Raw genomic sequence first — 23,581 nt, forward strand, 5'->3', positions numbered from 1 at the left:
TATAGACTATGGGGGTGATTCTGACCCCGGCGGTACTAGACCGCCGGGGCCAGGGTCGGCGGGAGCACCGCCAACAGGCTGGCGGTGCCCCGCAGGGCATTCTGACCGCGGCGGTTTGGCCGCGGTCAGAAGAGGAAAACCGGCGGTCTCCCGCCGGTTTTCCGCTGCCCTTCTGAATCCTCCATGGCGGCGCAGCTCGCTGCGCCGCCATGGGGATTCAGACACCCCATACCGCCATCCTGTTCCTGGCGGTTCGCCCGCCAGGAACAGGATGGCGGTATGGGGTGTCGTGGGGCCCCTGGGGGCCCCTGCAGTGCCCATGCCAATGGCATGGGCACTGCAGGGGCCCCCGTAAGCGGGCCCCACTTTGAATTTCACTGTCTGCATTGCAGACAGTGAAATTCGCGACGGGTGCAACTGCACCCGTCGCACCTTCCCACTCCGCCGGCTCCATTCGGAGCCGGCTTCCTCGTGGGAAGGGAGTTTCCCACTGGGCTGGCGGGCGGCCTTTTGGCGGTCGCCCGCCAGCCCAGTGGGAAACCCAGAATCACCGCAGCGGTGTAATGACCGCTGAGCGGTGTTCTGGAGGGGGGAACTCTGGCGGGCGGCCTCCGCCGCCCGTCACAGTTAGAATGACCCCCTATGTGTTATCTATGGTTATTGTGTATCCTTTGAACTCTGGGATATGTTTTGGTTCAATAACATCTTCTCTGATTGGCTGCTGTGTTTATTAAAGCATAAAAAGAGAAGCATAATCTAAGCCTCCGGTCCTGACATAGAATCCTTGACTTCTCAGCAGTTTCAGAACTTTAATTATATAACACTATTCATACAGTCAAAACCTACAGTTTCTCACATTATCTACATGAATGCCGCTTTAGATGTGGGTTCATGGCTGCTGCAATTCTTAGTGGAAGATGGAATTTGAATTTCTACGAGAGCCAAGCAGCCAAACGCAGAATTCGCATCAGTCTCCTGACAGGGAAATCATTAGTAATTGCCCGGGTACGAGATGCATCGTTAAAAAAAAAAAAAAAAATGTTTTTACTTGTCTGTCCTTTATTAGCATCTCCTAACGCTTGTTAGCGCGGTCAGTGGGATGCTGTATTGTAAAATGTTTATTTGTATATCCCTTGCTAGTCGGCTCAGTCTCCATTCCAGGGATTTACTCTGGTTAGTTGTGTTAATTGTGATATCAATACTTTTAGGACCTCAGGCACGTACATCAAAGTTTTTTAAAGGGAATTAACCATCAATATTTGTTTTTATTCCCCTATTTTAGGTAAGTGGAACGAAGCTTTGTATGAGGGTGAACTGGCCATGTTCGATGAGTCTCCTAGGGAGCGAGCCAATCTTCAGAACAAACTTGGGAAATTCAAGTCTGACCTGGACAAGATAACTAAAAAGTAAGACATTTAGGAACATATTTATGAATAATTTGCACTTCTTTTGCGTCATTTTTTTTGACCCGTCTAGCATCAAAATATTAGAATTAGTGCCATTTTTAGGAAGCACCAACCCACCTTGGAGTGTCATTGCGACAATCAGATGCAAGGTAGGTGTTCCCTTCCTGAAAATGACGCTAGCCCTCCTCCTCTATTTACTTCCCGACACAAAAATGATGCATACTAAGGAAGCGGACGACAAAAATGGTGCTAAGTTTGATTAGCGTCAAAATGTAATGCTTGGTCAGACCAGGTGTTAAAAAGAGGCCCACATACCACCACGCAAGGTAAACAAACAGAAGGAGCATTTGTAGCCTCCAGGACAACATGCAAGTGGTACGCCGCAGATGTTAGCGAAGACAGAAGGTCCCTCCACCGCCACTGCAGCAACCCCAAACACCACCACAGCAGCCACGAAGGCAGCAGAGAAGATGGGAGAGGATCTTCAGACAGCAGGCAACCATCCTTGGCCTCAGGAAACAAGATGATATCAGGATGTGCAGACTGAACCAGGAGTTCATTGTACGTCTGCTTCACCACATTGTGCCACACATCACAGCAAGGGTGAAAACTCCCACTACTATTCCCCTCATGATAAAACTTCTCGCTGTCCTTCACATGCTGGCGTCTGGATCTTTCCAGATAATGGGTGCACAAGTGGCTGGTATGTCCCAGCCATCTTTCTTGATCCTCCTCCCTAAGGTCCTGGACGATATCACCCTCCTCACACCCCACCATATCTGCTTCTCAAAAACTCAGCATCTGCAGCAGGAGACCAAGCAAGGTTTCTACCAAATTGCTTGGTTCCCGCATTTGCTAGGTGCAATGGACTGCACCCATGTGCAACTAGTGGCACCTCCAACAACGGAACATCTATATAGGAACTGCAAGCACACCCATTCAATCAATGTGTTGGCCATTATGGACTACCGTGGGCTCTTCACTAACATCCTAGCAAAATATCCCAGTAGCGTCCATGATGCCTACATTTTCCACCATTCCATTATCAACAAGCGGTTCCAGGATAGGTAATATGGCAATAGTCTACATGTAGGTAAGCCACCATACCAATCATTACACACACAACACACCATCTATATAGGACAAGCAAGATATACACCACACAAAATACACATGGGCAGGGGAACACAGATATACAGGCAACAACACATGTACAACATGCCACACTACACTGCAATCATTGCACGTCACACCCACATGTACATAAAACAGCCACAACCTTACTGACATGCCATGTGTGGACAGGTGGAGCAATGTCCCCTTTTCATACTGAAGCTGCCCACAAACCACTACAAGTGTCCACTGTTTGACAACTAAATAAAGATCCCACACACATCACACCAAACAATGTATAGCTCAGCTATGTCAATGGCATAGGTCATGGCTATTTAAATAAAGTCACACATAGGCACAGTCCCATGTAAATCATGGTGTGCAAGCCTCTGGCAGCACCTGTATCAAATGCCACCCAAGTAGTGCCGTTACCAACTACATATCATCTACCTGACATCCATGTAATGTACACATACACCTGTCTGCTGTATTGTGTCTCACACATACAAATACAAATCAACTTGCCATGAAAGACCATGGGGCAGAATCATGAGAAATGGGGCAGCATCTACTCCAGTGCCACATCACATGCGCCCCTTAGCACCCCTAACTCCACCATGTCTGTTCCACATAGTAAAAGTGGTCCACCATGGAGCTGAGTTTGTGCAAAACTGTAAAGGTCAAGGATGTCATAGTCCTTGACCTACTAAGGGACCCAAGTGAAAAATAGGTGTGCCCTTTCCCAAAACCTGCACTGTGCATGTGTTAAAAGTGTCTGTGATAAATCATATATTGGAAGCTCGGAGATACTAGTGCACCAAATTAGATCATCCTATAAATGTGTGATATTCACCTTCGTACACTTGATGGCTGGCACAACCATCATCTGCCACAAAGGGTAGCTAAGTGTGGCACTGCATCGTAGTGCCACATGGTAAAATGGACAGCACAGTTTGGCACTGTAGGGCTACCATAGTGTCTCTACATCTGACACCATTGTGGTGCAAAGTGGTGGAAGTTTCCATCCAACAACAGGACACTACCTCAAATATGGACTACAGAACACACTTTTGCAATAGTATAACCATCCGTTTGGAATCAATATGAAAATTCCCACGTTCTTGAGCCACTACCCCAAGATTGTCAAGACTATCAACACAATCCAATGAAACCATTTCACAAGAACAGGAACATACAATATACCACAAACAAGTCTGAGTCACCACTCCACCTACAGCTAACAACTGCTGTGGTATATTCCAAACCAATATCAAGCTTTACCAACACATAGGGGGTCATTCTGACCTCGGTGGTAAAAGGGGCTTACTGACGGTCAGAAGACCGCCATAACACCGCCGCGGTCGCGGTAAACTGCCACGGTCATTCTGACCCGCAACTGGCAAACCGCCAAAAACCCGACAACAACAAAAGTTCCCCACACCAACGGCCAGCGAAAAACTGGCGATGACCAAACCTCGACCGTCACGCCAACAGAAATATGCCCATGCTATTCCGACCCACAAATCCCCGCAGCGGTCTTTCAACCGCGGTATTCCATTGGCGGTACACACCGCCGCGCTCAAAATACACACACATTTACAAAACACAGCCACATTGTGCAATTCAAAATACACACACCTGAGACACATACACACACCACTCCCACACACCCATTACAATATAAAACACACACCTACATCACCCACAAACCCTTACGACCACAATTGTGACTGAAGGCCAGAGAGAGACAGCACAGAATAGAGTACACCATCACACAGAGCCAAATCACAACATCACCCACACAATATCCACGCACAAAACACCATACACCACCACACTCACCACACTCTACAACACATACACCACCCCACACCTCATCCACACCACCCCATGGCACCCCAAAGACACCCCAGGTTTTCTGACGCAGAACTCAGGGTCATGGTGGAGGAAATAGTTCGGGTAGAGCCCCAGCTCTTCAGGACACAGGTGCAGCACACCACCATTGCCAGGAAGATGGAGCTATGGCAAAGAATAGTGGACAGGGTCAACGCTGTGGGACAGCACCCCAGAAATCGGGAAGACATCAGGAAGCGATGGAACGACCTACGGGGGAAGGTGCGTTCCATGGTATCCAGGCACAACATCGCCGTGCAGAAGACTGGCGGAGAACCCCCACCTCAACCCCCACAATTTACAACATGGGAGGAGGAAGTCTTGAACATCCTGCATCCTGACGGCCTTGCAGGAGTCGGCGGAGGAATGGATACTGGTAAGTTGAAGCTTCACTACTGCTTCCCCCCACCTGCATGCCAAATCATACCCCAACCCTCACCCCCATCCTCGAACCCCACCCTCACCCCCACCCCCATCCTCACCCCCACCCTCACCCCCACCACCATCCTCACCCCCACCCCCAGCACACCTATTCCCTGCCAATGTCTCACCATCACAACCCACACATCCCAAAACCTAGGCCTGCATGCGTCCACTAAGCATGGACACCCATCACCAAAGCATGCCCAATGCATATACACATCCCCCCCACAAGCCACCCTCACCAAAGCCCCCACACACGAATGCCAGCACTTGGGGACACGGGAACCCACAGATACACCCATATGCCACACATTGAAACTATAACCATACCTCTATACCCCTGCAGGACCCGACCGTCAACACACCGCCACGGAGGGCCCAGAATTCTCCACACCCCCCACCCAAGAGGCCGTCAGCGATGACAGCAGCTCTGTCGACCTGGACACCGATGACCAGCCCGGACCATCGGGGACCTCTGGACAGTCGGTTCCCCTCACACAGGCACAGGCCACTACAGACCCAAACCCCTCTGGGAACACCAGCACAGCTCCCACCCAGCGGGCCCATGCCTCTGTCTCCAGGGCGCGTCAATCTGCGGTGTGTCTACCACTACAGGGCACCCAGGATAACCCACCACCCCAACAACAACAGGGACCGGGGGCAGTGGTAGTGGGCACACCGGCCAGGGGGCAGAGGCCCAGGGAAACAGGGCAACTCGGAGGGCAGCTGTGCGACAGGGGGGGGACGGGCCCAGGGAACCCACTCTCCACGAGGCCCTCACCACCATCATGGGAGCATACAACCGCTCCCAGGAGACGATGGCGACGGTACTGGCCCGGTTCCAGGAGATCCAGGTACTGCAGGAGGAACACTATCGGGGGTACAGGGAGGACATCAGAGCCCTCACCTCCACCCTGGTTACCATGGTAGGGCTGCTGCAGGACCTCATCAACACCAGGACGGACACTCAACAACAACAAAGGGCCCCTGCCACTAGCCTGGACCAAGAACAGCCAACCACCTCCGCCGGCGCTAGTGGACAGGAGGCCCCCGCACAACAGCAGCCCACCAGACCCCCACCTCCTGCAGGAGAAGAACCACCCCGCAAGAGGGCCCTGAGATCTCGCAAGAAGACAGAGTAGGATGTCAAGACCCCCGCCAGCAAAGGATACCACCTGATGTCAGCCCACTGTCCCACATTGTCACCCTGTCCATCCTTGAACTGCCCATGCTCCATCTCTCCACAGGCCTCTGGACAATGCACCTGTGTGACTGTTACTCTGGACTCTGCCATGGACATTCCTTCACCATAGCCCCCACCCACTTGAAACCACCCATCCCATTTTGAGCACTGAAATAAACACCCATTTAGCACAAAACTATCTGGAGTCTGGCTGTGATTTCAAAATATTGTAATTGACATGACAGTGCAAATATGTCCTTGTACATAGTGAAGTCAACAAACAGCTGCCACAAAGCTGTAGTCCATGGGGAAACGAAGCACAGGACTTGTTGTGGGGACCCCAGATCTGAAATAGGGAGGGAAAAGCCACAACTCAGTCATCATACACTGGGGCAAATAGACAGGCAGCAGAGATGCAGGAGAGTAGTTCACATTTACTAAATTATGTTTGAATTGTTACCTGTGTCCTATTGGAAGTACTGTTCAATGATTCTGTCCCTGTTGTCTGTTTCAGCCCCGTCGTCTTCCTCCTCGTCACTCTCCACAGGTTCCACAGCTGCCACTACACCACCGTCTCAACCATCCTCCTGCAGGAAAGGCACCTGGCGGCGCAAATCCAGGTTGTGAAGCATGCAGCAGGCCACGATGATGTGACACACCTTCTTAGGTGAGTACATTAGGGATCCACCTGTCATATGCAGGCACCTAAACCTGGCCTTTAGGAGGCCAAAGGTGCGTTCGATCACCCTCCTAGTACGCCCATGGGCCTCATTGTACCGTTCCTCTGCCCTGGTCCGGGGATTCCTTACTGGGGTCAGTAGCCACGACAGGTTGGGGTACCCAGAGTCCCCCAATAGCCATACACGGTGTCTCTCTAGCTGTTCCATCACGTAAGGGATGCTGCTATTCCTCAGGATGTAGGCGTCATGCACTGACCCAGGGAACTTGGCATTTACATGCGAGATGTACTGGTCAGCCAAACACACCACCTGGATGTTCATGGAATGGTAACTTTTTCTGTTCCTGTACACCTGCTCCCTGTCTCTTGGGGGAACCAAAGCCACATGGGTCCCATCAATGGCACCAATGACGTTGGGAATATGTCCAAGGGCGTAGAAATCACCCTTCACTGTAGCCAATTCGCCCACCTCAGGGAAAATGATGTAGCTCCTCACGTATTTCATCAGGGCAGACAACGCTCTGGATAACACCTTCGAAAACATGGGCTGAGACATCCCAGAAGCAATTCCCACTGTTGTCTGAAATGACCCACTTGCCAAGAAATGGAGTACTGACAGGACCTGCACCAGAGGGGGAATCCCTGTGGGTTGGCGGATGGGGGACATCAGGTCGGGCTCCAGCTGGGCACACAGTTCATGTATAGTGGCACGGTCAAGCCGGTAGGTCAGGATAATGTGGCGTTCTTCCATTGTCGACAGGTCCACCAGCGGTCGGTACACGCGAGGATTCATCCGTCTCCTCGCCAAACCCAGCGGACAGTGCCTAGGAAGGACAACATGGAGCACAGAGTCAAGCAACCCACAGGTACGTACTCACAGCTTGCACAGTAAACGATTCTCTATGCAGTGAATGGCGTGTCTGAGTTGCTATGCAAGGCCTAGGCCTGTGTGACGCAGTTGAAATTGAGCCATGTGGACCCTCGAAATGGCGGTTGCCTGACCTGTGAAGTGTGACAATGGGATGTGAGGTCAATGCGCTGGCGTGGCACACCGCGGCGGTCGGCGGTCGAAGACCGCGGCGCGAAGCCGCATTGGTTAACATTGAAGCCTATGGGTTTCAGGAGCCAATGGCGAAGGGCGCCGGCGGTGGCGGTACGCACCGCCGCAGTACGCACCGCCGCGGGCGTGACCGCCATTTTCTATCTACTTATCCACTTGCGACTTGAACTTTCACAGGAGAGGACCTATACTGCAAGTGTTGCTGTGACCTCGGTCTGGAAGGGACAATGGCTACTGCGACTGGGGAAAGGGCCCCTGCCTTCACTGGAGAGGAGTTGGAGAAACTTGTGGATGGGGTCCTCCCCCAGTATGCGCTACTCTACGGTCCTCCAGACCAACAAGTGAGTTTAATTCTATATGGATTTGGGGCCACTGGCTGGCATGTTGGGCCTGGCGGGGGGCATGGCGGGGGCCTGGCGGGAATGGGGGGCATGTTGGGCCTGGCGGGGGCCTGGCGGGGGGCCTGGCGGGGATGGGGGGCATGTTGGGCCTGGCGGGGGGCATGGCGGGGATGGGGGGCATGTTGGGCCTGGCGGGGGGCATGGCGGGGGGCCTGGCGGGGATGGGGGGCGTTGGGCCACTGGCAACGAAAATGCAGACAAACTTGAATGTGGTATTTCTCCCTCCCTGTACGTGTCACATAGGTCCGCGCCCATGAGAAGATCGGGATTTGGCGTGCCATCGCCAAGGAAGTCCGGACCCTGGGGGTCCACCATCGACGGGGCACCCACTGCCGCAAGAGGAGGGAGGACATCCGCCGCGGGACCAAGAAGACCGCCGAGTCTCTGCTGGGGATGGCCTCCCAACGTAGGCGGGGTGCCTGCCGTCAACTGACCCCCCTGATGTTCCGGATCCTGGCGGTGGCCTACCCTGATTTGGATGGGCGCGTGAGGGCAGCACAGCAGACACAAGGGGGTGAGTACAAGCATCATCTACTCTGTTGTCGCGCAGTGGAGGTGTCTGGGTGGGGGAGGAGGGCTGTGGGTCCCCCTAGGCCAGGGCAATATCTGTAGGCTGGGCACCCCCGTAAGCCCCTGTGTCCCCAGCCACCACCCTCAGTAGTGTGTCAGTACAGCCATCCCTGGGCCGTGTCATCCATGGGTGCAGTTGTCAACTCTAGGCATGTAGGGCATGTTCCACGGAATGCGTAGCGGACCCCAAGTGCGCAACTTAGTGCAGGGGGCATCTGTGTCTGTCATGTCCGCTAACTGTACCGGTGATCCATGTACTCAAAATCTCTTTATTTCTCTCTCCCCCCCACTTTTTGTTTGTCTTTCTGTGCTTGTGTGCATCAGCATCATCAGGCGGAGGAGAAGTGGCATCGGGGCAGGAGGGAGCTGCATCTCACATGGCCCAGGAGGGCCATGCCACAGAGTCTGACTGGACCAGTGAGACGGAGGGCGAGGGGAGCTCCACAACGGGGACGACTGGAGCCTGCAGCGACACGGACACGTCCTCGGAAGGGAGCTCCCTTGCGGGGGTGGCACCATCCGTGCCCCCCGCCATTACAGGTACTGCCGCCACCCAGCGCACCATCTCCGCCCTCCCAGCAGCCCCTCAGCGTTCGCCCCGTGCCCGCTCTGCCAGGAAGCCGGGCATCTCCTTCGCCCCAGGCACCTCAGGCCCTGCCCCTGTTACCCCCGCTGCCCTCAGTGAGGAGGTCATTGACCTCCTCCGAACGCTCATTGTTGGGCAGACTACCCTTTTGAATGCCATCCAGGGGGTGGAGAGGGAGGTTCATCGCAGCAATGCGTACCTGGAGGGCATTCATTCGGGTCAGGCTGCCCATCAGCGATCGTTCCAGGCTCTGGCCTCAGCACTGACGGCAGCCATTGTCCCTGTCTCCTGCCTCCCTCTACTAACTCCCTCCTCCCAGTCTCCTGTTCCTCTGCCTGTCCCACCCACACCATCAGACCAGCCTGCACACACCTCAACACCCAAGAGCAGCTCATCCAAACACAAGCACCACAGATCACGCAGACATTCACACAAGCAACATTCCGATGCAGACATGCCAACAGTCAATTCCACCTCTGTGACCCCCACCTCCTCGTCTCCCTCCTCCCTCCCTGTGACGTCTACACTCACACCTTCATTCACCTCACCATCAGCCAGTGTTTCCATCACCAGCACACCCTCCAGTACAGTCCGCACACGTGCAGTCACCACCCCCACTGCCATTTACACGTCCCCTGTGTCCTCTCCCACTGTGTCTGTCACCCCCTCTTCCACACCACACAAACGCAGCCACCCACCCAACAGCCATCCACCTCACGACAGCCTCCCGCTCCTGCACCTGCACCCAAAGACAGCAAACTTGTCTCGCCTACAACCACATCCTCTCCCTCCACTCCCATACCCACTGTACCTACCACTCTCCATTGTCCCAAGAAAATCTATCTCTCTACTGCTACCTTCTTTCCTGACCCTGAGCCCCCCCCCTCCTTCTCGTCGGGGTAAAAAGAGCACCTCAGCCACCACCAGCCCTGCAGCCCCCTTGACAAGGGTGCAGGGGTATTGGAGCCCACCAGCCCGCAGGTCTGGATCTTCGCCCAGCAGCAAGGGGACAGCCAGCCCACCCCCTGGGAAGAGGAGCAGAAGGCGGAAGGGCTGCCACCGGAGCCCGGATTCGATATCCCCCCAGGACACTAGCCAGCCACCGTCAACAGCCACAGCTCCAAAGGGAGGAAAGGGCCACAGACTCCCGACTAAGGAGGGCAAGGGCAGCAAGGCGGAGAAGTCAGGCAGCAGGCCTGCTGCCCATGGAGGACCCGTCACAGCTGCCCAGGAGGAGCCCGCAACCCCCATAGCCGCTGCCCCGGGAGGAACCGGCACAGCTGCCCCGGGAGAGCCCACCACCCCCATAGCCGCTGCCCAGGGAGGACCCAGCCCAGCTGGCCAGGAGGGCCCCACCACCCACAGCCCAGGTGGGCATTGAAGGAGCACCATCCCCGCTGCCCAGGAGGGCACCACCAGGCAATGAGCAGTTGGCCATAGAATGTCCGCCGTTTCCAGCACCGCTCCGCTGGGGACCGCCGTCTCAAGAACCGCTGAACTGGGCCCTGCCGTCTCCAGAACCGCTCCGCTGGGGACCGCCGTCTCAAGAACCACTGAACTGGGCCCCGCCGTCTCCAGCACCGCTCCGCTGGGGACCGCCGTGTCAAGAACCGCTGAACTGGGCCCCGCCGTCTCCAGCACCGCTCCGCTGGGGACCGCCGTCTCAAGAACCGCTGAACTGGGCCCTTCAAGGCAAGAACCGCTGAACTGGGCCCCGCCGTCTCCAGCACCGCTCCGCTGGGGACCGCCGTCTCAAGAACCGCTGAACTGGGCCCTTCAAGGCAAGAACCGCTGAACTGGGCCCCGCCGTCTCCAGCACCGCTCCGCTGGGGACCGCCGTCTCAAGAACCGCTGAACTGGGCCCTTCAAGGCAAGAACCGCTGAACTGGGCCCTTCAAGGCAAGAACCGCTGGCCCTTTGGCAGACGTGGCAGGGCAGGATCTGTCTCGGGCAGGGCTGCAGGATGTCCTCTGGCCAACATGCCTCCTCCAGTGGCAGTGGAGTCTGTTATGGACTGTATGGACTGTGGCTTTGCACTCCCCAGGATGGCCCAGTGAGCAGGCCACCCACTGTATGGACTGTATGGACTGTGGCTTTGCTCTCCCCAGGATGGCCCAGTGGGCAGGCCACCCACTGTATGGACTGTATGGACTGTGGCTTTGCTCTCCCCAGGATGGCCCAGTGGGCAGGCCACCCACTGTATGGACTGTATGGACTGTGGCTTTGCTCTCCCCAGGATGGCCCAGTGGGCAGGCCACCCACTGTATGGACTGTATGGACTGTGGCTTTGCTCTCCCCAGGATGGCCCAGTGGGCAGGCCACCCACTGTATGGACTGTATGGACTGTGGCTTTGCTCTCCCCAGGATGGGCCAGTGGTCATGGAGTCCCCTCGTGGATCTGGTGTTGTGTACTCAAGTGGCTGAGGTGCCCCCCCTTCCCTTCCCCCTGAGGTGCCTGTCCTTTTTTCTTTCTGATGCCCCTGCAGTGTTCTCTCCGTGGAGTTCTTGTCGTGGGACTGGGCCTTGCCCCTTTGCTCAGGACCCCTGTGGTCCACAGACAGTGGTTGGACTACATTTAGTAGCTGTATATATTTTGTACATAGTTTATTTACTTATTGGGATTACTGCTGTCCATATTTCAATATATCTGCCCGTTTAAGTTCTCTTCTTTTGGTCTTTGCATTATTTCGGAGGGGGGGGTTTGTGGGTTGTGACAGTGATCTGTGGGAATGCATTGATGTGTGTGTTGTAGTGGGTGTGGGTGGGTGGGTGTGTGCCGGTAATCTTTTCCCTCCCCTGTGTCGTAGGTGCAGTACTCACCGATGTCTTCCGCGCTGCCGGGCGTGCTCCTGGTACAGGAGCAGGTATAGGAGTGCGGGGATGACCTGCAACTCGGGTTCCATACTGCCGGAATCTCGCGTGGAGTATGTGGAGGTGAGCGTTTTCCCGTTCGTAGTCTGTTTCCGCCGTGTTTTTATCGGCGGTGCTCCCGCCCCGGAAAAGGTGGCGGATTGGTGGGTCGTGATAGGGTGGGCGGTACATTGTCTGCCGCCTGGCTGTTGGCGGGGACCGCCGCGCTGTTTGTTAGTTCCGCCGTGGCGGGCGGAGTGTTAATGCGGCGGGCTGTGTTGGCGGTTCCCGCCAGGGTCAGAATTGCATATTTTGGACCGCCGGCCTGTTGGCGGGTTGGCCGCCGCTTTATCACCGACCGCCAGGGTCAGAATGAGGGCCTAACTGTGTCACTGAGGTTCTGCTAATCAGAACCTCAGTGCTTATGCTCTCTGTGCCTTTAAAATTGTCACTATAGGCTAGTGACCATTTTTACCAATTCTAATTGGCACACTGGAACACCCTTATAATTCCCTAGTATATGGTACCTAGGTACCCATGGTATTGGGGTTCCAGGAGATCCCTATGGGCTGCAGCATTTCTTTTGCCACCCATAGGGAGCTCAGACAATTCTTACACAGGACTGCCACTGCAGCCTGAGTGAAATAATGTCCACGTTATTTCACAGCCATTTTACACTGCACTTAAGTAACTTATAAGTCACCTATATGTCTAACCCTCAATTGGCGAAGGTTAGGTGCAAAGTTACTAAGTGTGAGGGCACCCTGGCACTAGCCAAGGTGCCCCCACATAGTTCAGGGCAATTTCCCCAGACTTTGTGAGTGCGGGGACACCATTACACGCGTGCATTACATAGAGGTCAATACCTATATGTAGCTTCACAATGGTAACTCCGAATATGGCCATGTAACATGTCTAAGATCATGGAATTGCCCCGCCCATGCCAAATCTGGTATTGGGGTGCCAATCCCATACATCCCGGGGCTCCACCATGGATCCCGGGTACTGCCAAACCAGCTCTCTGGGGTTTTCACTGCAGCTACTGCTGCTGCCAACCCTCAGACAGGCTTCTGCCTTCCTGGGGTCTGGGCAGCCCAGTCGCAGGAAGGCAAAACAAAGAATTTCCTCTGAGAGAGGGTGTTACACCCTCTCCCTTTGTAAATAGGTGTTAAAGGCTGGGGAGGAGTAGCCTCCCCCAGCCTCTGGACATGCTTTGAAGGGCACAGATAGGGCCCTCCTTGCATAAGCCAGTCTACACCGGTTCAGGGAGCCCCCAGTCCCTGCTCTGGCATGAAACTGGACAAAGGAAAGGGGAGTGACCACTCCCCTGTCCATCACCACCCAAGGGGTGGTGCCCAGAGCTCCTCTAGTGTGTCCCAGACCTCTGCCATCTTGAATACAGAGGTGTGCTGGCACAATGGAGGCCTCTGAGTGGCCATTGCCAGCAGGTGACGTCAGAGACCCCTCCTTATAGGTGCTTACCTCACTAGGTGGGCAATCCTCCTCTGAGGGCTATTTAGGGTCTCTCCTGTGGGTTTTTCCTCAGATAACAACATGCAAGAATTCACCAGAGTTCCTCTGCATCTCCCTCTTCGACTTCTGCCAAAGATCGACCGCTGAGTGCTCCAGGACACCTGCAAAACTGCAACAAAGTAACAAGAAGACTACCAGTGACATTGCAGCTCCTAATCCTGCTGGCTTTCTTGACTGTTTGCTGGTGGTGCATGCTCTGGGGGCTGTCTGCCTTCACCCTGCACTAGAAGCCAAGAAGAAATCTCCTGTGGGTTGACAGAGTCCTCCCCCTGCTAACGCAGGCACCAACTTCAGCTTCGCTGGTCCTCTGTGTCCCCTCTCATCATGACGAGCGTGGTCCCTGGAACACAGGTGGTGTATCCAAGTGACCCCGACAGTCCAGTGGTCCATCTGTCCAAATTTGGAGGAGGTAAGTCCTTGCCTTCCCTCTCCAGACAGTAGTCCTGTATACTGCGTGAACTGCAGCTGCTAGGGCTTCTGTGCACTTTTGCAAGGGATCCTTCGTGCACAACACAGCCGAGGTCCCCAGCACTCCGTCCTGCATTGCTCAACTCGCTGAGTTGACCACCAGCTTCGTGGGACCCTCTTTTGGAGTGTTGAGATGACTGCCATGCTCAGTTTTCTTGAACCTGTGTTCAAGTACTTCTGCAGGTGCTGCCATCTTGTACATAGGCTCTCTGTGTTGCTGAGGGCCCCCTCTGTCTCCTCTTCCAAGTGGCGACCTCATGGTCCTTCCTGGGCCCGGGCAGCACCCTTTTTCTTTAACCACAACCTTTGCAGCTAGCAAGGCTTGCTCGTGGTCTTTCTCCAAAGAAACAACTCTGCATCCTCCAGCACTCTGTGGGACATCTCCTTTGCAAAGGAGAAGGCATCTTCCATTGTTGCAGAATCTTCAGCTTCTTCCACCCAGCGGCAGCCATTTTGCACCTTCATCCGGGGTTTAGTGGGATCCTGCCACCCCTGGACACTTTTGTGACTCTTGGACTCGGTCCCCTTCCTTTACAGGTCCTCAGGTCCAGGAATCCGTCTTCAGTGCTTTGCTTTGCAGTCAGTTGTGGTCTTTGCAGAATCTCCTATCACGACTTTAGTTTGTTTCTGGGGAAGAAGAGTCACTTCACTGCTACTTTTCAGGGTCTTGGGGTGGGGTATCTTGGACACCCTTATTGTTTTCTTACACTCCCAGCGACCCTCTAAACACTACACTAGGCCCGGGATCCCTAAGTGGTTTGCATTCCACTTTCTTAGTATATGGTTTGTGTTGCCCCTAAGCCTATTGCATCCTATTGTATTCTATAGTGTTTGCACTACTGTTTCCTTACCTGATTTTGGGTTGTGTGTATATTTTGTGCATTTTACTTACCTCCTAAGGGAGTATATCCTCTGAGATATTTTTGACATGTTGTCCCTAAAATAAAGTACCTTTATTTTTAGTAACTCTGAATATTGTGATTCTTAAGATATAGTGCTATATGATATAAGTTGTATAGTAGGAGCTTTGCATGTCTCCTAGATTAGCCTAAGCTGCTCTGCTTAGCTACCTCTATCAGCCTAAGCTGCTAGAACACTACTAATCTACTAATAAGGGATAACTGGACCTGGCACAAGGTGTAAGTACCATAAGGTACCCACTATAAGCCAGGCCAGCCTCCTACAGTTATTCCCTAGTAAAGTGCACTAGAGGTGCCTAGGACCTGTAAATCCATTGCTATTAGTGGGCTTGCAGCACTGACTGTGCCACCCACATAAGTAGCCCTGAAAAACATGGCTCAGACCTGCCACTGCAGTGTCTGTGTGTACAGTTTTAAATTGCCACCTTGACCTGGAAGGTGTATCCACTTGCCAGGCCCAAACCTTCCCTTTTTACACATGTAAGGCACCCCTAAGGTAGGCCCTAGACAGCCCAGAGGCAGGGTGCAGTGTATGTTAAAGGTGGGGCATGTACTGATGTGTTTTACATGTCCTAACAATGAAATACTGCCAAATTCAGTTTTCACTGTTGCAAGGCATATCTCTCTCCCAGGTTAACATGGCGCTGCCTTTAAATAACCTTAAAATGCAGCTTCCCTTTGAGAGCAGATAAAGATTTGGAGCTTGGGATCTCTGAACTCACAATTTAAAAATGCATCTTTTAGTAAAGTTAGTTTTTAGATTGTTTGTTTAAAAATTACCGTTTTAAAAAGTAGGTGTTTTCTTGCTCAGACCATTCTGTGACTGCCTGTTTGTGAATTCCCTGTCTGGGTCAAACTGACAGTTGGGTTGCTTGTGAATCTCCTCTAGAGAGTAGCACAAAAGGAGCTGGGGTGTAGCTTGCATATCCTGATGAGCCATCTGGGCTAGAGTGGAGGGAGGAGTGGTCACTTACAACTGAATGGGCTGTGCCTGCCCTCACACAATGCAGTCTATAACCCCCCTGAACCCTGGACCCAAAACTCCAGACTTTAGATTTCTACAAGATTTGCTTCTGAAACCAAGAGGAGCCTCTGACAAGGAGAAGAGCTTAAAAGCTGAGGAGAGGTGCTGCCTCTGCCTGTGACTCTGCTTTGCTGGGTTATCCTGCAGTTGCTGCTTCTGCCTGCAAAAGGGGACAAAGACTGGACTTTGTGGTTTAGTCCTGCTTGAGAAGAATCTCCAAGGGCTTGGCCTAAGCTTGCTCCCTTTTCTGAAGTCTCATGACCATCAAAGACTTCCTCTGCCAGTACATGGACTCTCCGCTGAGACTCTTGGCCTGCAAAGTGGTACCTAATCCAGTCCCTGGGCCCTTGAAAGGAGAAGCTGGTGGAAAAACCCAGAAAAACCAAGTGAACTGACTTCAGACTAATCCGGACTGACGCTGCTGCTGAATCCCATGACGCCGCCTGCAACCAAACCTGTGGTCCTTGCTGGAGTGCGATTACCCAGCAGGCCTGACGCCGCTGCAGACTCACTGAAGTCTACGACTCCGTGGAATTCGCCGCACCAAGTTGTGACCACCAGATACCGACTCCGCCCGAAGTACATAGATCAAACTCTTCACACCAACGCTACCTCACCTCTACCACTGTGCTGTAAGGACCAGACACCTCTTTGTGATGCCTCCGCTCCTTTGCACCGCAGTACCAGAACCAATGTCACCTCGGATCCAGCTACGATGTGAACCCCGACTCTGTGAACCGGCTTGTTTCCACATTGTTCTCAAGGTTCTGTACGTGGGGGTCCGTGTGACTCTGTGACTGGCGCCATAAGCATCTATTTGTTGGGAACAACTCCGTCACTATGCCGTGATATCGCCTAATTGAAGCATTTGTGTTTCTAAGTGCTATTTTTGTGTTTAATCTTTAGAAATTCATAACTTGACTTGTGTATGTTGGATGTTTGTCATTTTGGTCTTGTTTTGTTTAGATAAATATTGACTACATTTCTAAACTGTGTAGTGTCCATTTTGTAGTGTTTCACTGTATTACTGTGTGTTGGTACAAATCATTTACACATTGCTTCTGGGTTAAGACATTCTGCTCATGTCAAGCTACCTAGGGGATGAACAGGGGTTAACCAGGTGTGTTTCTCTTTTGCCCTGGCTAGAGAGAGGGTCCTTGCTTGCACAGTGGGTAATCTGACTGCCAACAGAAGATACCATTTCTAACAGTTTGCTAGTAGAAGCAATGTGTCAGCAAGTTTACCTAATATGCTCTGTGTAACAACATCATACAGCACATAGCAATATACACCACTCATTGTCACTCTCATAATAGAACAAGTGCAAGGTAGCAACAGTAACGAATTGTCTCATACATGTTTTGGGCTCCAACATGGCAATCAGGTGTGGGGTGTGCAACTATGTCCAGCACTGTTAAAACAATTTACTCCTCTCACCTCTGGGCCCTAATGGTTAAAAACAGATAGCCGTCATCCCAGTGACATGTACATGATACCATAGATGACTGGTAGGAAATAGTCATTGATGAGGAGTGAGTCATTGTTGAGGAATGTGTGGTGGACTGCATGTGTTATCTGCAGTTGCAGTGTACATAATATGTCTGTTCAACCTCTACCCAATACTGAATCTGATGGTTGATTCTCCTCATTTTTCACCTGCCAATATGACACCAGACCAAAGGCATGCATTCCACAAGAGGGCAGAATGCTACTGGCACATTTTGCAGGTGGATGCAGGGGGAATGCCGTGCGTTTGCACATGGGAGACAGCCACAGCCAAACAAGGACAGTGTTGGGAAGGCATCAGGGGTGCAGGGGGCCTCTGCAGGTCCAAGCCCCTCCATGTCAGCTGCTCCTGTCAGGAGCCAGTCACCTGTTTAGCCACCTACTGCAGTAGTAAGAAGTCAATATGAACAAGACATGAAACGGGACATGTCCAAGATTTTAGCCAGACTGGACAAATTGGAGGAGGAGAGTGCAGACAATAGGAGGATGTTGCAGTACATTAAGCAAAAACTCAAAAAAATGAAACAATTAACTTATCTTGTTCAACAGCCTACCAGTACCTTTCCCTCCCTTTTATTTTTGTACATAGTTTTAGACTGGGTTTTAGATGGGTATCATTAGGTTAGTGTTGGGTAGGCATAGGTTAGTTTAAGTATAGAGGGGGTGGGTTTTTCTATATTTTTTTTTATTGGGGGGTTGGGTGGGGTGTTATGTTGAGGTATTTGAGTATGATAAGAAAATAAATATTTATATATATTTTTAGGTCATATGTTAGGTTGGTACATGTGTAGTCATAGTTTATGTTGTCCTACTTGTATCTTGTCTCTTAAGGGGAGTGGGGAACAATGTTTAGAGTGTGGTGTTACATATATAGGATAAGTTTAAAATAGGTTAGACAGGTGTAGTTGTTAGTTAAGTTAAGTTAGTATAGGTTAGTTTAGCATAGGGTAGTTTTTAGGTTAGATGTAGGCATAAGGTTTTACAATCAATCTTGTTTTTCTTAGATTCATTTTTTGTAAGTTGAATGAGGGTCTGGGGGTTATCATGAGTGCACTGGCCAAGTTGGAGGAATGGCCTAGGGTATGCTTACTGTCTTTATTTACAAGGATTACCATTCCATGTAGCTGTCAGATTGGCTGCTAAATAACATCAACCATTCCATACATTTGCCATTCAGTGTTCCAGCCATTCACAATGATGTGTATGTATACTTTATCTTGGACAGGTAAGTATGGTACTTCAACTGTCATTGGTGGGGTCCTGCAATTTCATTGTTGGCAAGTGTGGCATCTGACAACAGTCAAAACTGGAACTGTATTCTGCAACACTGACAGGTGCCCATCACTAACAAGGTTAGCTTCTCCTGTACCAAACAAATATGTTGTACTGGTACTCCCATCAGGGTAAATTACCATTGACTTGGCTCAGAGCGTATGTCAACTTCAAAGGATATATGTTCAATATTTATATAGAATACTCAGTAAGTGGCCGCCAACACCGTCATTCACCTTTTCTCATGTTAGGATCCTAGTGTGTGGCTTTGTGTCTGACAGTCATGCACCCATGTACTGATATTCTGTACACCTTGACATGGATTCACACAATGCAATCATTTAGCTGAGTAGATGGATCACAGTAAATGTAGAAATGCTACATGTGTCAAGGTGCTTTAGTTACAGACACAAATGTATTTGTGAATTCTATACAATGTCCAGTTTACAGACCCCCATGAGTGAACGACAGCCATATGTAGCACAATCACAGTCCATGGTTGAGGGACATGTCATGAGACATGGTTAAGACTAGTGTTCTTTAGTGAGGAGTAAAAAAAATTGCCAATTGCTATGAATGAGACAATGACAGTACATAGCAGACAAATCAACAGTGGTTGGATGAAGAGGACACATTTCCTACTGTCACAACACTGGGATGATCCTAAGCCCAGAACTAAGGAGAAACTGTCTATGTGGCACAGACTGGTGCTTTTCCTTGTGAATGTTATTCCTTCCACATCTTCATCCTCTGATGTGTGTGGTGCCTCCTGTGCCATGGCTGGTGCTGTTGTAGAGGGGGCCACAAACACTTCAGGGGATAGAGATGTGGAGTCAAAGGTCCCAGCAGCTGCATTTATGGGAACCCATAAGGCATCACTGCGTCAAGGAGGAACTGCTGTCTTTTCAACACCGCAGCAACATGACAGTGGTATGTTTTCCCTGAGGGAGGCCACTTCTTGCTGTATGGATTACAGGGTATTCTGCATGGCCCCCAGCCTGTAGTCTGTTATGCTGCTGCCTGTTTGGGAGGGCAATTGTTGTAGCCTCTGTTCCATGGCAGCAGCTATGTAGGCCAGAGACTTCTAGAGTCTACATAGCTGGGAGTGGGTGCCTCTAATGGCAGCTGAGGTGTCCTTATTTGAACTGAGGCAAGTCTGCGCTCCCTCTAGGCTGCCTGTCATGGTCTCTATCCCCACCCAAACGTTCTTGGCCAGCTCCCGCTCGACTACTACCATTGTCCCCTGAAAGGTGATTTTTTGGTCCTCGGACTCCAGGACTGTGTGATTAGTGGCTGTCAATGTGTGTTGGTAGCTGTGTGGTTCATTTGAAGACCCTGCAACGCTGTGTGTCCTCCCTGTGACTATAGATGGTGTCTCGAGTGATCCTAGGATATCATGGAGAGTCTGTTCATTGATGATTGGCAGCTGGTCATCCATGTCATCTGCAAAATCCAGGACAGGCAGGTCGGAAGAAGGTAAGCCATCATCCTCTGCAATGAGGGTGTAAAATCAACATTAGATTGTTTTGGCTGTAGACATGGGACATCATGTATTTGCCACTGGAGGCTCAGTGACATGTTAGTGACCCAAGGTTGTAGTTGTACTTATGTGTGGCATTGTGCATTACACATGGGTCAAGCTCACTAGGTATTCTGGGGCATATGTAGGTGCCCCGAGTGCCACCTGAGTGCCCCTTTTGGTGAAGCTCAGGTGGTGCAATGCCCTCGCCGTACTTACAAGGTGGCATGAAGCCACCTTTTGTGCCTTAACACCACCTTGTATATATGGCCACTTCACACATAGCACTTTGCGTGGAAGGTGTGTGCAATGGGTGTTGATATGGGCATGCTGTAGCAACACCCATTGAATTTTGACACTGCCTCAGATTTATGACTTTTTGTAAAGCGGAAGCTGCGCCAAAAACTCACACCAGACCAGGGGTGGCATTAGCATGGCATAACTACTAGTAATGCTTACATTTCATAGTAAGAACAAACTGCTCTGTACGTTTGTCGTTGTGCAGGAAGGTGTTCCTTCCTGCACAAAAACAATCTCCCCCTCAACGCAGCCATCCTTGCACTATATTGCAAGGGTGGCTGTGTTGGCGCACAACAGCTAATTTACCGCTTGTGCAGGGGGGTACACAGGGGTGCGCAGTATTCTTATGAATATGGCGCATCCCTGCGTTTTGAAAATGATGGTGCTTGATGCTGCCTAATTTGGCACAACAGCATGTACTATCATTTTCAGTGTGATCCGGCCCTCTACCTTGTCAGATGGTGAGATTGCAGCTGCTTGTACAGCTGCACACATGATGTTTACAGACATGCTTCACGTGTTGTGTGTTTTTTATTTTGTGGCAATTCCCATATGGTGCATATGGATGTCTCTGAGTTTTTGTGGATTCATCCTGTATGGGTTGTGTTCCACAGGTTGCAAGCTTTAGGGCAGATTTTTCCCATGTGGCACAGCTCAGGGCAGCTGCAATATGTGTTGCACTACACTGCACCAGTTTAGATACGCTGGGATGTGCCATGTTTACTTCTACACAGTACAGCCTTGCATTTCCTCCTGCGCCTGCACATATTTATTCTCCCTGCACTAACACAGGCATTGTTGCAGAATGATGAAAGTGGGGGCCTGGCTTGAAGAGATTATGGGGGTCATTCTGAGCCTGACAGGCGGCGGGAGCCGCCCGCCAAGCGGGAACCGCCAGAATACCGCTGCGCGGTCAAAAGACCGCTGCGGTTATTCAGAGTTTCCCGCTGGGCTGGCGGGCGACCGCCAGAAGGCCGGCCGCCAGCCCAGTGGGAAACCTCCTTCCATGAGGATGCCGGCTCCGAATGGAGCCGGCGGAGTGGAAGGGGTGCGACGGGTACAGTTGCACCCGTTGCGATTTTCAGTGTCTGCTTGGCAGACACTGAAAATCTAGCTGGGGCCCTGTTAGGGGGCCCCGCGACCCCCGTTACCGCCAGCCAGGTTCTGGCGGTCAAGACCACCAGAGCCAGGCTGGCGGTAAGGGGGTCGGAATCCCCATGGCGGCGCTGCCTGCAGCGCCGCCATGGAGGATTCCCCAGGGCAGCGGGAAACCGGCGGGACACCGCCGGTTTTCCGTTTCTGACCGCGGCTGTACCGCCACGGTCAGAATGCCCATGGGAGCACCGCCAGCCTGTTGGCGGTGCTCCCGCGGTCGTTGGCCCTGGTGATCATGGACCGCCAGGGTCAGAATGACCCCCTATATTTTCATGTGCAGGGAAGTGTCCTTTCCTGCACATGTGCAAGCTATTTTTGCTAAGGTGGCATTTCAGTGTGTGCTGCAAGATACAGCACAGATGAGTAAAGGCAATGCGACAAGGAGGAAGGGTAGCATTTTGGCCAGAGACACTACCCTGACACCACCCCTGGGGTGATGTTGACTTCCGTCCTAGTCTCTGATGTCGAAGTTGTGTTGGTACAGAGGCTTTGACAATATGCAATGGGTGTTGTAATGGCACAGCCACACTATTTACACGTGCTTTCAATGCAGTGTGCTGCATATTTACATGGTGGAGTATAGCCATAGTGAGTGGCCTATGTTGACACTGTGTATATGTTGGAATGCATAGCACAACCAAAGCGTCAGTACATGTGTGGCTACTGTGGGGATGGCACTTCTTCATTCAGGGCCTATGTGTCCTGATGCAACCCTTAAGCATGCATTAAGTGTGTCCTATGTGCCTCCCCCTTCTGACATTTGTGGAATTCCAGATATCCCTCCTACAACTTACCCTGCATCTGTGGTGGTTCTTGGTAGTCTGCGTTCTCCTGTCCTGCTATTCAAGTGACCAGCTCCTCCAGAATGACCGCTGCAACCATCTCCTTCAGCTCATCCATCTTAAAAATGGGCCTATGGGGCATATTTAAGAGCCCCTAGCGCCACTGGAGTGTCCTTTTTAGTGATGCTCCAGTGGCGCTACGCACTGCACCATATTAACAAGGTGGCATTAAGCCACTTTTTGTGGCTTAACGCCACTGTGAAATAGAGCCCCTTCACACGCAGCACTTTGCGTGGAAGGGGCGTGCAAAGGGTCTTGGACGTACCACAGCAACATTCATTGCATTTTGACGCTGCCCAGATTTACCAGTTTTCATAAACCCGAAGCAGTGCCAAAATCTAATGCCAAATGTTTTAATTTCTCCTCATTTTCCGCTCTTTCTCTGTGTCCTGCATTCTGAAGCACACATAGGAAGAGCAAATCGTCATTTAAGATTGATTTTGTGCAGGAAGGTGTTCCTTCCTGCACAAAAACAATCTCCCCCCCAATGAAGCCATCCTTGCACAATGGTGCAAGGGTTGCTGCGTTGACGCACAGCAGCAAATTCAGCGCTGGTGCAGGGGAAAACACAGGACCATCCCGTATTCAACTAAATACAGCACATCCCTGCATTGTGAAAATGACAGTGTGCAATACTGCCAAATTTGGTGACGGGCACTGTCATTTTCTCCTAAATATGGCCCTAACTTTGGTGTAAAATGTTCAGTATATGTCGCTGGTCACTGAAGTTTGGCAATTCAGGCCCATATTTAACAGAAAATGATGGTGCGTGACGCTGCTCCAAAATTGTCAGCGCTGCGCTCCTTCATTTTCACAATGCAGGGATGCACTGTATTTAATTAAATACGGCGCAGCCCTTTGTTGTCCCCTGCACCAGC

At 51.7% G+C, this 23,581-nt stretch overlaps 1 pseudogene; it reads left to right on the plus strand.

Moving 5' to 3' along the window:
- Positions 1-917: 917 nt before the first annotated feature.
- The window catches only part of LOC138262442 (lamin-B2.L-like), a 177,138-nt pseudogene continuing 154,474 nt past the window's right edge, over positions 918-23,581 (plus strand).

This window comes from Pleurodeles waltl, chromosome 10 (genome assembly GCF_031143425.1).
Source record: "Pleurodeles waltl isolate 20211129_DDA chromosome 10, aPleWal1.hap1.20221129, whole genome shotgun sequence".
NCBI classification, from domain to species: Eukaryota; Metazoa; Chordata; class Amphibia; order Caudata; family Salamandridae; genus Pleurodeles; species Pleurodeles waltl.